Here is a 13,976-nt window from a genome sequence, read left to right as displayed (position 1 = left end):
GTATATAGTCCGGCTGTCCGGATACCCCCTAATCCAAGACTCCCTCAGTAGCCCCTGAACTAGGCTTCAATGACGATGAGTCCGACGCGTAGTCTTGTCTTCGGCATTGCAAGGCGGGTTCATTCTCCGAATACTCTAAAGTAATTATCGAACACTTCAACCGTGTCCGGATCCGCAAGATGATCTTCACATACCGCCGTAGAGAAAATGATATTTCACAAATGCAATCTGCTGACAACTTTTTTAGACAACGTGACATGTCATTATGGTCGGGTCATTATTCGAACCATTTTCCTACAACCAGCCACAACGCTTATTGCGAGGAGGTTTCCTTGACACATCTTGTCAAAGCAGAGATCGTGTCCCCTTATCACGGGATTCTCATCAATACGGGTATGGGTAATCCCACCATGCCATCAATCGTGGCGCTTGGGAAGTAAGCAATTCTCAACAGGCGAGTGGGGAGGCACACCGCTTTCGTCGCCTCTATAAAGGGATAAGAGTTCCCCATTTTTACCCACGCCTTCTTCGTCCTTTTCCCATTCTTGCCCCCTCGAGCTCCAGCATCCTAGCCCAAGTCTTCTCCACATAGCTAAACATGTCCGGAGCATGAGGCAAGTGGGTGGCTTCCACCGTGAAGGAGAAGCATATCGCGAATCTTCGGGCGGCCGGATACTTGGCCGCAGACATAGCGCACCGGCTACCAGACGACGGGCAGGTCATTCCGACCCCGGGACCCCACGAGAGGGTCGTGTTTCTCGCCCACTTCGTTCATGGACTGGGGTTTCCACTTCACCCCTTCGTCCACGGGCTCATGTTCTACTATGGGCTAGATTTCCATGATCTAGCCCCAAATTTCGTCCTCAACATCTCGGCGTTTATCGTCGTGCGCGAGGCCTTCCTCCGCATCAGGCCTCACTTCGGCCTGTAGCTGCAAATCTTCTGCGTGAAGCCGAAGATCATGAGCGGCCAGCAAGCAGAGTGCGGAGGGGCCATGGTGGGCAAGATGCCTAACGTCACCTGGCTTGACGGCTCCTTTGCGGAAACCGTGAAGGGTGGCAGTCGGGGTGGTTCTACATCACCGAGCCGCGCGGCGCCAACTGGGCGGCGGCCCCCGGGTTCTGATCCGGAACCCCCATGCGGCTCACCTGCTGGGAAAAGAAGGGCCTGTCCTGGGGCGAATCTACAGAGCTGACCAGACTCCAGACCTGCATCAAGAGCATGAAGGACAAGAACATCAAGCTTGTCAACGTGATCCAAGTCATGCTCGTTCACCGGATTCTCCCGTGCCAAAGGCGGGCATTTAATCAGTGGGAGTTCGTCCCAGCCGAACACCAGACGCTTCGGAGGCTCTATGGCATGACACATAAAGACGCATGGAAGGTGCTGTTCAAGGCCTCCGAAGTACCTCCTCCCACATCCGAGGATCGTGGGCTTCACGCCGCGCGGCCTCCTAGTCAGGTGAGTTTTTAGACTACCACCGGATTCGGTTCTTCCCAATATATTCATGGGGGAGTCTTAAGTAATTGTGCATATTTGTTCAGGATTATGTGGAGACAGCGGAGCAGATTGACTGTCTGGCTCCGATGCCAGAAGGCCCAGCTGATGCTCTCTTGACGGAGATGCTAGTCCCGGTGCCCTACAAGGTGCCGGAGAAGAAGGCCGAAAAGAAGGCCCCGGGGACCCTAAAGGGTCTCCGGCGTAAGGTTGTGCCGGAAGCCTTGTCTGAAGACGATGAGGCACACTCCTCCCCCGAAGGGGAGGAAGAAGAAGAAGGGGCCACCCCACCCGGAGAGGGTGAGGGGCCCGAGAAGGCGGACCAGGGGGCCGGGAAAGGCCCTCGGCGCAAGGCCGTCATACCCACGTCGTCTAACGACGACGAGGCATATTCCTCCCGCAGAGACGGGGGGAAGCAAGAAGAGACTCTACCTCCCCGCACTGGGGACGAGAAAAAGAGGAAAGCCGCCCCGAAGGGGGAGGCCGGGACGTCCAAGAAGGGAAAGGTGTCCCTTCCGGACTACTCTGCCACGGCCGCCCATAGCGAGGAGGGGTGGCTGCCTAGGGGGAAGCCCCTAGCGCGATTGTAAATATCCGCACTCTATCATGACTTTACTTCACAGTCTTTTTATAACGCCGAACATATATGCAGTCCAGCCAGGGTTCATCCCGAGGTATCTTCTTCAGATGGGTCCCTGAGCGATTCAGCGATGAACTCGCTCCCGACGACCACTACTCCTCAGCCCGCGGATGACACGAAGGTGTTGTCCCAAAGGCTCCTAGAGCGGGGGGAGGTGACTCTAGAGACGCTCCAAGGCGGGATTCCAGATGTCGGACACGCAAGGTTCAAGATCCCCGCGGATCGTGCTGATGAGAGCCGCAGCAAGCCAGACTCTCATCCGAAAACGGTGCTGGAGCCTTAAATGGCTCCGGATGCGGGCAGGCGTCCCCTCTCTAGGGAGGGCAAGCCGTCCGTGCCGATGACTTCCATCCCGCCAGAGGCGTCGGATAGTCTGCTGGAAGCGCTTCACGGCGCTTCCATGGATGACGAGCACCGTACTCTTATGGGTGCGGTGATTCAGAAGGTTCTGTCCGCCAAGAGCGGACTGACCGAAGAGTGTACCAGCCTCCTGACAGGCTTTGAGGTAAGTAATAAAAATGTGTGAAATTACCACCCGATAGGTAGTAGCCGCTGATACTCTGTTTGGTGTTCGGAAGGAAAAGCCAAACGGAGGGTCAATTATAATTCGCAGGGGTCTAATAATAAATGTGCATGTGAATGAGCAGGCTGTGCTGCTTGCCGCGGCTGCCCGCACAACCGAGGTCGCCGAACTAAAGCGGGACCTGGACCAGGTGCAGGGAGAGCTCGACCTCACGAAGAGGCAACTCGAAGATAACAAAGGTGAGTGATTCCCCGCTCTTATGTATTTAAGGATAGATAAAATCAATTAGTCTAACGATGAAGCATCGTGACTGTGTGACAGGGGCCACCACCGAAGTGGCGTCCCTGAAGAAAGCGTTGTCCGAGGCCGAAGATAAGGCGGCCTTGGAATGTAAGGAGCGCGAAAAGCAAAGTGCTAGAGTGGGCGAGGTACAGCAAGAGCTCCGGGACCTCGGCAAAAGTTCGAGTCCGTGGAGCATGATCTGAAGATGAAAGAGGCCGAACTTGCGAAGGCCCTTGCGAGTATGAAAGATGCCAAGGCCGAAGCCGACAAGGCACAACAGGAAATCCAGGCGGCCAAGAAGATAGCGGCGGGTAAGACATTCTTTATGCAAAGCAAACATGTGGAGGAGGCGTTTCTTTTACTTACCCGAATTCGGAGCTCTCCAGGGGCATTCGCAGATCTGTCATGCAGCGTCTTAGACGCCGCGGAGTTCTACCGTGTAACATCCCAAATTTTCAATTTGGAATGTTATACATAGATCATCATTGCATATCATATTTGTTGCATTGTTGGCTCGATCCTAGAAATTCTACGCAACTCAAGGACCCACGGAGAGAGTTGGGGATTTCGTTATTTGCGTTTCTTTTACTTACCCGAATTCGGAGCTCTCCAGGGGCATTCGCAGATCTGTCATGCAGCATCTTAGACGCCGCGGAGTTCTACCGTGTAACATCCCAAATTTTCAATTTGGAATTTTATACATAGATCATCATTGCATATCATATTTGTTGCATTGTTGGCTCGATCCTAGAAATTCTACGCAACTCAAGGACCCACGGAGAGAGTTGGGGATTTCGTTATTTTCTTATTTGAGTATTTCTCAAATTTTGAAAATAGGATCATTGATTTTATTTATTTTATCTTCAATTATTTCTACTACCAAAAATTCAGAGGGGAATAAAATGACTTTCCCAAAATAAAGAAATAAGGAAGATTTAATAAAAAATCAAATAAGATTTATTTTGGAGTTTTTCGCTTTTTATTTGAATTTAGGAAAAATGCGCGTTTTTCAAAATTGCATTTAGGCCCCAAATAAATGTTTATCTAGTCCGGCTTGATTTTAGAAGCCGGGGAAAATTTATTTCGGGATTTTTGGAGTCCGTTTAGTATTTCTTTTTATTTTTCTACCGAGCTTAATTATTTTAAAAAAACGCGCACCGACTCCGGGCCGTACCCGAGTGGGACTTCGCTCGGGGGCGCTATATAAATAGCGCTGGGACCCCGCCGCCAGCCGCCCCAGCCCGCGCGCCCCCGGCCCAGATCCCCCCGCCGCCGGCCCACCCCGCCGCCGAAACCCTAACCCTAGCCCGATTCCACCGCCGCCGCCAGATCCGCCGCCGCCGCCGCCGCCAGCGTCCGCCGCCGCCACCAGCGCCGCCGCCGCCGATGCCGGACCCGCCGGAGCCCCGCCGGACTACGTCGCCGCCGCCGCCGAGGTTCGTCGCCACCTCGAACCGCGTGCCGCCGGTTTTCTTAAAACCGGGCGGTTTTCTTAACGGTTTTTTTGTTTTTTTAGATTCGTTTTTATTTTAGCCTTCGGTTTTTTTTCCGGTTTAGGTTAATTAGCGGACGTTCGTCCGTTAGTTCGTTTTAACGAACGCTTTCGTCAGATTCATTTAATTAACAAACGTTCGTTCGTTAATCCGTTCGTCGTTTTTCTTTTTCGTCGGATTTTCCGTGGTTATTTTCTGATCGCGATTTCTGATCCGATTTTTGTTTTAGTATAACTTTTCGCTCGTTTATCGGAATGAGGCGATTCAAGCGCCTGGAGTTTCGTCTCGAAACCCTCTTTCTGAATAATCTACTTGAACAAGTTTTTGCTTCTGTAAAATTTGACTTAGATCCATATTAGTAAAACGAAGCTGTTTTCTTTCGCCGTTTGACTTTCATTGCTTTATTTGATTTGATTCTTTTTGCAAACCGGAGTTCTTAAGTTGAACCTTCTGGTTGGATCTTTTGTTCGAGTTTTACATGTGCATTAGATGAGTACTTATTGTATGCTTGTTTGTTTGTCTGCGATAGAATACCCGGAGTGCGCCGCCTGTTACTTTGAGTCTCTAGGTTTCGCGGATCATCAGCAAGGCAAGTAACACTTGATCATACCTTTCAACTACCCAGTTTTTATGCATTAGATATATCCTCAAACATTGCATGATTAGGATCTAATTAAATTGTGGGATGGGAAGTAGATTGAGGTAGTACCTATTACCTGTTTTATTATCAAACCTTTGGGAGTTACTTCTACGTTTGCTTATTATGCCATGCTATGCTAGTAGACGTGGATTGGGTGAGTGAATATCCATGACAGATGTGAGAGTGTTAAATTAATGGTTTATTTAAGGTGGCAACTTGAATACACATCTGGGTGGATTGAGGCACCTGTTTTCTAGCAGGACTTGCCTGTATTTCTTCGGACCGCCACCCAGGCTCAAAGGGATCATGAGATTATTCAAACTAGAAACTTACGTGTGCAGCCACAAGCCATTATGGGCTCTGGAATAGTTGACTAAGTTGTGCAAACTCTTACAGGTAGACTAGCAGATGTAGGGGAATGTAGGTGTACCGGTCTACCACATGTAAGGTGCTAGTGCTTCCGAAAGACTATGTCTCGGTCATCCGTTTCTCAAACATCATTTAGTGCGAGGAATCAAACGGAGGCGATCGAGTCTTGTGGGAAAAGTGCGCAAACCTCTGCAAAGTGTCCTGAAAGAAATAAAAAGGAAGGTTTTTTTAATGAAAGTATGCTGCGGTGATACCGCACTGTTGACTGAGTCACTGCTGCGCCTCCGCCTGTGGCCATGGTATTTTGAGTGTGTAATTGTGTACGCATGGCACGAATGCTGCTTGGATGGGGTTTGAGCGGAGGCCGGACTGGTAGTCACACTCTTGGCGTGCCTGGTGATCCTGTTGCGGGGTGCTCCGGACTCGCTTGATGGTGCTTGAGGTTGTCGCCGGATTGGTGGTTTGCTGGAGGATGCCGCATTACACTTCTACCGCGAGGGCTGCAGTATGCTCTTCTGTACGGAGAGAGCGGTCCATGTTTCCGTTGACTGTTATAACCCCGCGCGGGCCTGGTATCTTGAGCTTGAGGTATGCATAGTGTGGTACCGCATTGAATCTAGTGAATGCGGTTCGTCCAAGCAGTGCGTGGTAACCACTACGGAAAGGGACGATATCGAAGATTAACTCTTTGCTTTGGAAGTTGTCCGGATATCCAAAGACCACTTCCAATGTTATAGAGCCCGTACAGCGGGCCTCTACTCCAAGAATTACACCTTTAAAGGTGGTTTTGGTGGGCTTGATCCGTGAAGGGTCGATGCCCATTTTGCGCATTGTGTCCTGATAAAGCAGGTTCAGGCTGCTGCCGCCGTCCATAAGGACTCGCTTGAGGTGGAATCTGTCGATGATTGGGTCTAAGACCAATGCGGCTGAGCCACCGTGACGGATGCTAGTAGGATGATCCCTACGATCAAAGGTGATCGGACAAGCTGACCATGGGTTGAATTTGGGGGTGACTGGCTCCATCGCATAGACGTCCCGTAGTGCTCGCTTCCGTTCCCGCTTGGGGATGTGAGTGGCGTAGATCATGTTGACCATTTACACCTGGGAGGGGGGGGGAATTTCTTCTGTCCCCCTGTGTTCCGACGCCGGGGCTCCTCGTCATCGTCGTTGTGCAGCCCCTTGTCCTTGTTTTCGGCGTTTATTTTGCCGGTATGTTTGAAAACCCAACAGTCTCTGTTGGTGTGGTTGGCTGGCTTGTCCGGGGTGCCGTGAATTTGGCACGAGCGCTCCAGTATACGGTCCGGACTGGACGGTCCCTGATTGTTTCTTTTGAACGGCTTCTTCCCCTGACCGGACTTGGATCCGTTGAATTCGGTGTTTACTGTCGTGTCTTCAGTGTTGTCGCCGTTGTTCTGTCGCTTATGTTTGTTGCGTCGTGGCTTGCCGTTATTGTCGCGGACATCTGAAGTGCCGGAATGTGGCATGGTGCTGCTGCGAGCCAACCAGCTGTCCTGGCCCGCGCAAAAGCGGGTCATTAGTGTTGTGAGAGCTGCCATGGACTTGGGTTTTTCCTGGCCGAGGTGTCGAGCGAGCCACTCGTCACTGATATTATGCTTAAAAGCCGCCACGGCTTCGGCGTCCGGACAGTCGACTATTTGGTTCTTTTTAGTTAGGAACCGAGTCCAGAATTTCCTGGCTGACTCTCCGGGTTATTGAGTAATGTGGCTCAAGTCATCGGCGTCCGGTGGCCGCACATATGTGCCCTGGAAGTTGTCGAGGAATGCGTCTTCCAGGTTTTCCCAACTACCAATGGAATTTGCTGGCAGGCTGTTTAGCCAGTGCCGGGCAGGTCCTTTGAGCTTAAGGGGAAGATACTTGATGGCGTGTAGATCGTCTCCACGGGCCATGTGAATGTGGAGAAGGAAAGCTTCGATCCATACTGCGGGGTCTCTTGTGCCATCGTATGATTCAATGTTTACGGGCTTGAACCCTTCTGGGAATTCATGATCCGTCACTTCGTCAGTGAAGCAGAGGGGGTGCGCGGCGCCTCGGTGCCGGGCTATGTGGCTACGCAGTTCGAATTGGTCTGGGTTGCTGTGTTCGGCCCGGCCGGACTTGTTTATGGTATATCCGTCACGAGAGTCATCGTCGCGTGCTGGGGCACGCCTCCGCGATCCGTAGATTGATCGTGGCTGTCCTGCTTTGTTTTCCAATATATCTTGTAGGTCTTGCCTGTTGCCCCTGGCCGTAGTGTATTGGCGTGTTGGTGCGGGCTGGTACTCGGGCTGATATCCCGTTTTATCTCGGCCACTGGGTGGCCGCTCAGCCGTTTGGTGCTCGAGTCCATATTCCTCGGCTGCCAGGACTTCAGTCCATCTATCTGTGAGCAGGTCTTGACCAGCCTGGAGTTGCTATTGCTTCTTTTTAGGCTCCCCGCAGTGGCCGTAAGCCGATGCTTGAAGCGCTCCTACTCCACGGGATCCTTAGGCACGCCGAACTCGTCGTCGCCGAGGCTAATCTCGTCTTCGGAGGGGGCATGTAGTTTCCTCCTCCGGATATCCGTTGGTCACCTGTTCATCTGGGCTGACCTGCTCATCATCCTGCTCGTCCTGCTCGAAGGCGGGCTGATCAGGGTTGTATTCCTCTTCAGCACCGTCCGGATTGTTTTTGTCTCCTGGGCCGGTATTGCTGTGGCGGGGCTTGGAGCGGCGTCGATGATGCCCATGCTTTGTTTTTCTCCCTGAAGGGTTGTCCTCCGTTGCCTCATCGACATTGGTTTCTTTCGGAGTGTCCACCATATATATATCGTATGAGGAGGTGGCTGTCCACCGCCCTGTGAGCGGTGGTTCCTGTACTTCTCCCGCATCGTCGTCCATACCGTCGATGTCTTCGGAGTCGAAGTCAAGCACGTCGGTTAGATCATCGATCGTGGCGATGAAGTGGGTGGTGGGTGGGCAGCGAATTCCTTCGTCGCCTGCTTCCCACTCAAGCCGAACATAGTTCGTCCAAGAGCCTCCTGACAAAGAGAGAGACTTTAATGAGTTCAGCATGTCGCCAAAGGGCGAGTGCTGGAAGATATCCGCTGCGGCCATCACCGGAGACCAACCTGGCTCGGCTGGCTCGAGAGTGCGCGGACTAGAACCAACATCCGGATACGAGTCCGGGGGCCCATAGTCACAGGCTTCCACAGAGGTGAGGCCTGTGTTCGGCTCCACCGCTGATGAGTGTGCGGCCTGCGGGGCGGGGTCCATCCCTCCATCCTTAGGCAACGCAGCCTGCTCCGGATTTAGGTCCGGGGCTACTATAGGGGTGATATCCCGAGCATTGTCCGACAGCAGGTCTAAGCCGTGCTCATCATGATTGTCCGGTGCTCCTGGCACAGGCCCAAACCCGTCGAAGATCAAGTCTTCGTGAATGTTGGTCGTGTAATTCAAGTTTCCGAACCTGACCTGGTGGCCAGGGGCATAGCTGTCGATCTGCTCTAGATGGCCAAGCGAATTGGCCCACAGTGCGAAGCCGCCGAATATGAAGATCTGTCCGGGGAGAAAGGTCTCGCCCTGGACCGTGTTATTGACGATTGAAGGCGCCATCAAGCCTTGCAGCGACAACATAGAGGAACTCTCAATGAAAGCACCAATGTCGGTGTCAAAACCGGCGGATCTCGGGTAGGGGGTCCCGATCTGTGCGTCTTATGCTGATGGTAACAGGAAGCGAGGGACACAATGTTTACCCAGGTTTGGGCCCTCTCGATGGAGGTAAAACCCTACTTCCTGCTTGATTAATACTGACGATATGAGTAATACAAGATTAGATCTACCACGAGATCACAGAGGCTAAACCCTAGAAGCTAGCCTATGATGATTATGATTGTGATCGGCCTTCTAAGGACCAACCTCTTCAGTTTATATAGATACCGGAGAGGGCTAGGGTTTACATGGAGTCGGTTACAAGCAAGGAAACACAATATCTGGATCGCCAAGCTTGTCTTCCACGCAAAGGAAAGTCCCATCCAGACATGGGACGGAGTCTTGAGTCTTGTATCTTCATGCTTCAATAGTCCGGACGATGTATATAGTTCGGCTGTCCAGATACCCCCTAATGCAGGACTCCCTCACCCAACGCATCTGCAGTTAAGTCACTGAAGCAGCATCCGCATTCACGCCCGACGAACCTACTCCGGCGCCAGCCATCCATCCGTCTACCGCGGCTCATTGCCATTCGCCCGCTATATTAACTTGAGCCCCGTCACCCTACCATAGACAAAGACCCACAGTTATTCTCCTCCGGTCCCTTCCTTCTGTTGGCACCATTCCAACCATAGTCTCCTGGCGCTCCGAAGCTCTCTTGGACGTATTGTCGCAGGAGCAGACAAGGGACATCGGTGGCTCCGCTCTGGGCGCGCTCCAAAGCTCCCTTCGATGTACTATCGTAGCAGCAAACGAAGGAGATCACCGGCACCCCCCCCGGCCGCCCTCCGCCGCCATGACCATGAAGCCGATGCGCGTGCGCGAGCGCAGCCAGTAGTGAGGAAGAGTAGTACATAGTAGGTGGCCGCCGCTCTGGTCCCAGGAAGGCCGCCGCACTCTGTCGACGCCAAGCTTGGTGGGGTAAACATCGATGGCCGATTAGCCGCTTGACGGCGACGTGGAGGCGGAAATCTTCATAACCTTGTGCTCCGGAGCAGGAGGTTATCGAGGCGGATGAGGAGGAGGCAAGGGCAATGGCCGGCTTTCTCGGGTTCATGGCCGGACATGGTGGTCGGGCACTGGCGATCATTTAGATTAGGTTTACAGTAGGTTTTAGTATGGTTTGTGCGAAATATGTAATGAATTTCGTCCAGTTTGTAGGAAAAGTTTTCAAAATGTAATGAATTTCATCCGGTTAATTTGAAATTTTCTTTGTTTGCACGAATTTCGTCCGGTTAGTTCATATAGTTGTCGAAAGGTATGCGGGCAGCATCGGATGGCATCCATCAGTGTCCTCAGACAGATGCCAGTGTAAATTTGTGGTCCAACGCTAGAGATGCCCTAACTATCATGCTATAATCGCTAACAGTGCTCCATTGTTTGGCAGGGAACATTTATCCCTCGATCAAAATCAGATCCACGGTGTTTTGCACTCCTCCCGCGTAAGAGTGTAAACTCTTGATTACATAAAAATGGAGCAAGTGGACAGCACTGTAGCACGTCATATCACTCAAACTAGCCCGCCTAACAAGCGGGAAAGCACCGCCCTCGTCATTTTGTTATGGATTTCTATCGATCGATCGCACGAAAATGTTACGCTTCGCAAGTTCTAAAGGAAAAGGCGGCACACTTACGACTCGTACGCGTCACACCCCCGACAGTCCGGCTCGCACGCCGCTCACCAAAGGGGAAACACGTTGTCTTGCAGTTTCACTGACATGTGGGACTGTAATTGAATAAACCGTCAATAGCCGAAATCTAATCGCTCAGCGGGCATCGGCTGAGAAGAGAGAAACGAGGGAGGGAGAAGAGATCGCCCGCCCGCCGCGCACGGACTCCAAAAAATATATGGTGATAATGTGAGGTGGGCCATGCTGGAGTCCGGACCGCTTCCGGAGCCCGCTCTGACCGCCCTGGCCCCTCAAGACGCCAGCTGCCCGCCGCATGCATGCATAGCAAGTAGTACCAGTAAAAAACTGGGTATAAGCCTGCTTATGTGGAGGAGAGAGAGGCATTGACAAAGTCAACGAGTGGGCTCTGCAAGAGCCCGTCTCTACACGTGCTCCTAGGTATAAAAAATAATTCTAAAAAAGGCATAAAAAACCATTGGGTCTAAAAAAAGAAAGGTAAAAAACATTTGAGAGGAAATAGATAGAGTGGAAGTGAGAAAAAGTTGTAACCTTATAGCCAACCTTATAGTCAACAGTATGGTAGCATTGCATGAGGAAGGAGGGAGTGGTGCACATGCCAAGTTCACTGGGCTGCCGTGTTTCACACTCCTCAGTCGTAACAGTGGTGACAATAGCTTTCATCAAAAATAAACAATGAATACTCGTTGCTCGTCCTCTATATCGGAAAGAATACTTTCATTCGCCGGCATGTGGGACGTCGACCATCCTGGTCCACCTGCCATGCACAAAATTATCCTGGTCTACCCTGGTCGTATCACAGGCCCGACCTTCCCACTGTAAGTTGTTCGGATGAAGGAACCATCATGACTTCATTGAATTCCGCTTCTTCAAGAAAACTTACTATACCCGCAATACTGCTACCACATGCGAAGACTGGACGGCACTGTACCACGTCATATCATTGAAACCCACTAGGCCAAACTAGCCCACCTAGGTCATCTATTTTGGAACGGAGGGAGTACGTCTCTGCACTGCTATGATTTTGTGTTGTACGCCTTAGTACTTTTGCTACGATTTCCTACCCTATGAACCAAATGAGGCCTGAATGTATCCGTGTCGACTATTGTCTGATCGATCGCTAAGCCTACAATTTTAGGAGCTAGGGATATTGGTCGATCGACGACGGATAAGTATAAGCGTACCACGAGCTCATCAGCCCCAACGTTTCTCTTCGATGAGTGTTTTGCAAGTACTATAGCTCGCACAGTAGCTAGCCTGCTAACACCAAGAATCATCAAACAAGCCCTGCTGATAGGATAAACAGTTCAAACTTACATCTAAGCATGCCATATATTACATCAAAAGCTGGTGAGGATACATCTGTTTCCATAACTCGGAGAGGGTTCACATGATTCACTATCAAACAAAAGTAGCAGGTACCACCCACACAAGACAGTGCACTAGCCCTAAGATGGTTTGATAATACGCATTGTTCTGGTTATTAAACACAGGGCAATGCAAACTACCCTGAAGGATTAGCGTGACCAACTATTTCTTGTCATCGATCTCTCGGGCAGTGACCACAGCACGGACAGCGGCATGGGAATCGATCTCTGGGGCGATGTCCACAGGACTAACCGCGACATCGGAATCGATCTCTGGGGAAATGTCCATAGGATGGACAGCGGCATCGGAATCGATCTTCGGGGCGATGCCAACAGGATGGACCGCGACATCGAAAACGATCTCTGGGGCGTTGTCCATAGGACGGGCCGCGACATCGGAACCATCAAGGACGTCCACCGGCACCTACACAACCCTAACATATTAGCAAGCACATTGCAAATAATCAAAATACACAACTATGGTAATAAGCCATTATTTTTTACCTTGTGCAGCTCACCGGGGGATCTCATCCCTCCCGGGGCCATCTCCTCATCCTTGGTGGGGGCCATCACCTTGCCAGGGGAATAGTGCTTCTCTACGGCAACTATCTCCTCAAACTCGGCCTTGAGCCTCGCATAGGTGGCCATCAGAGTTTCTGGGGTAGGCACGATGGGGCCCTTGCTGTTCTTCCAACTTTCTTTGAGGAGTTTGTCCGCCAATGTTGTCAACTCTTTGGCCAGTGCTTGTTTCTTGGAGTTCTTCGTCTCCATGGGTTGGCCCGCCAACATGGTCAACTCATTGGTCGGTGCTCACTTCCTGGAGATTGCTATCTCCAGTGGGTTGTCCGCCGGTAACTCTTTGCCTAGCGCTCCAGGATCCATCAATGAACTGACAAACAAAAATCAATCGAAAGGAAACCACAACCGCAATGAAAACGGGAAAAGAATAGGCTGTGAGAATCGGTCGGTGCTTCGCAAAAAGAAGATTCTTGGAATGAAAATATAGCAGCATAACTGATTTGCCCACCTTTCCTTCATCGGTACAGAAGAAAAATGGCAGAAGTGAGTAGCATGGAGTGAGGTTTTCTTCAAGAAAGGGAAGAAAGGGCTTCAACGAGCGTTCCACTGAAATGATGGTTGCTTCGTCCAGTCCAACTTGGAGGCCACTTTACCACAGCTAGTAAAGGTGTGGGTTTTGTGATATAACGGGTCATGACAGCCACACCGGGGTGATAGGTGAGTCTCGACTGTAGCACGTCGCTGTGATTTGGTGGATGGCACGCGGGCCCTGATGCTTTCATGTCCCGCATGTAGATAGAGAGGCTAGTCATATAGGAGTGCTCAATATTGTGCACCGCGACCAAGGCAGAGAGGAAAACGAGAGAACTACGTAATTAATGCATGAGTTTAATTAGGGTAGTTTTGTAAAGTACGAGATACATTCCTCCAATCGCAAAATGCCTTGGTTCATGAGATTTGAGATTTGAGCCTTATAAACCGGAAGGGAGGGAGTACTGCACGCGGTGTAGTCTAGTCACTTGTTGAAATCTCTAGAAAGGCAAATACTCCTTTCCGGTTTATAGGGCTATACTGCTCCCTCCGTCTAGGTGTGTAAGTCATCTTACGAAAACCAAATAATCCCAAAACATTTAGGCGCGGTGCATTAACTACTACCTTGTTTCTTATTTCTTGACATATCAACCAATAAGAGATGAGAGGTGTGCATGCTTTTAATGACTTGAGACTACTAAACACGACATGCAGTGGCTAGTTCATTGCATGCAATGCTATTAATTAGCAAATAAACGTTGGTGACCCCAGGAGGAAACG

Source organism: Triticum dicoccoides, chromosome 3B (genome assembly GCF_002162155.2).
Source record: "Triticum dicoccoides isolate Atlit2015 ecotype Zavitan chromosome 3B, WEW_v2.0, whole genome shotgun sequence".
Taxonomy (NCBI): domain Eukaryota; kingdom Viridiplantae; phylum Streptophyta; class Magnoliopsida; order Poales; family Poaceae; genus Triticum; species Triticum dicoccoides.
This window is presented reverse-complemented; position numbering follows the sequence as displayed.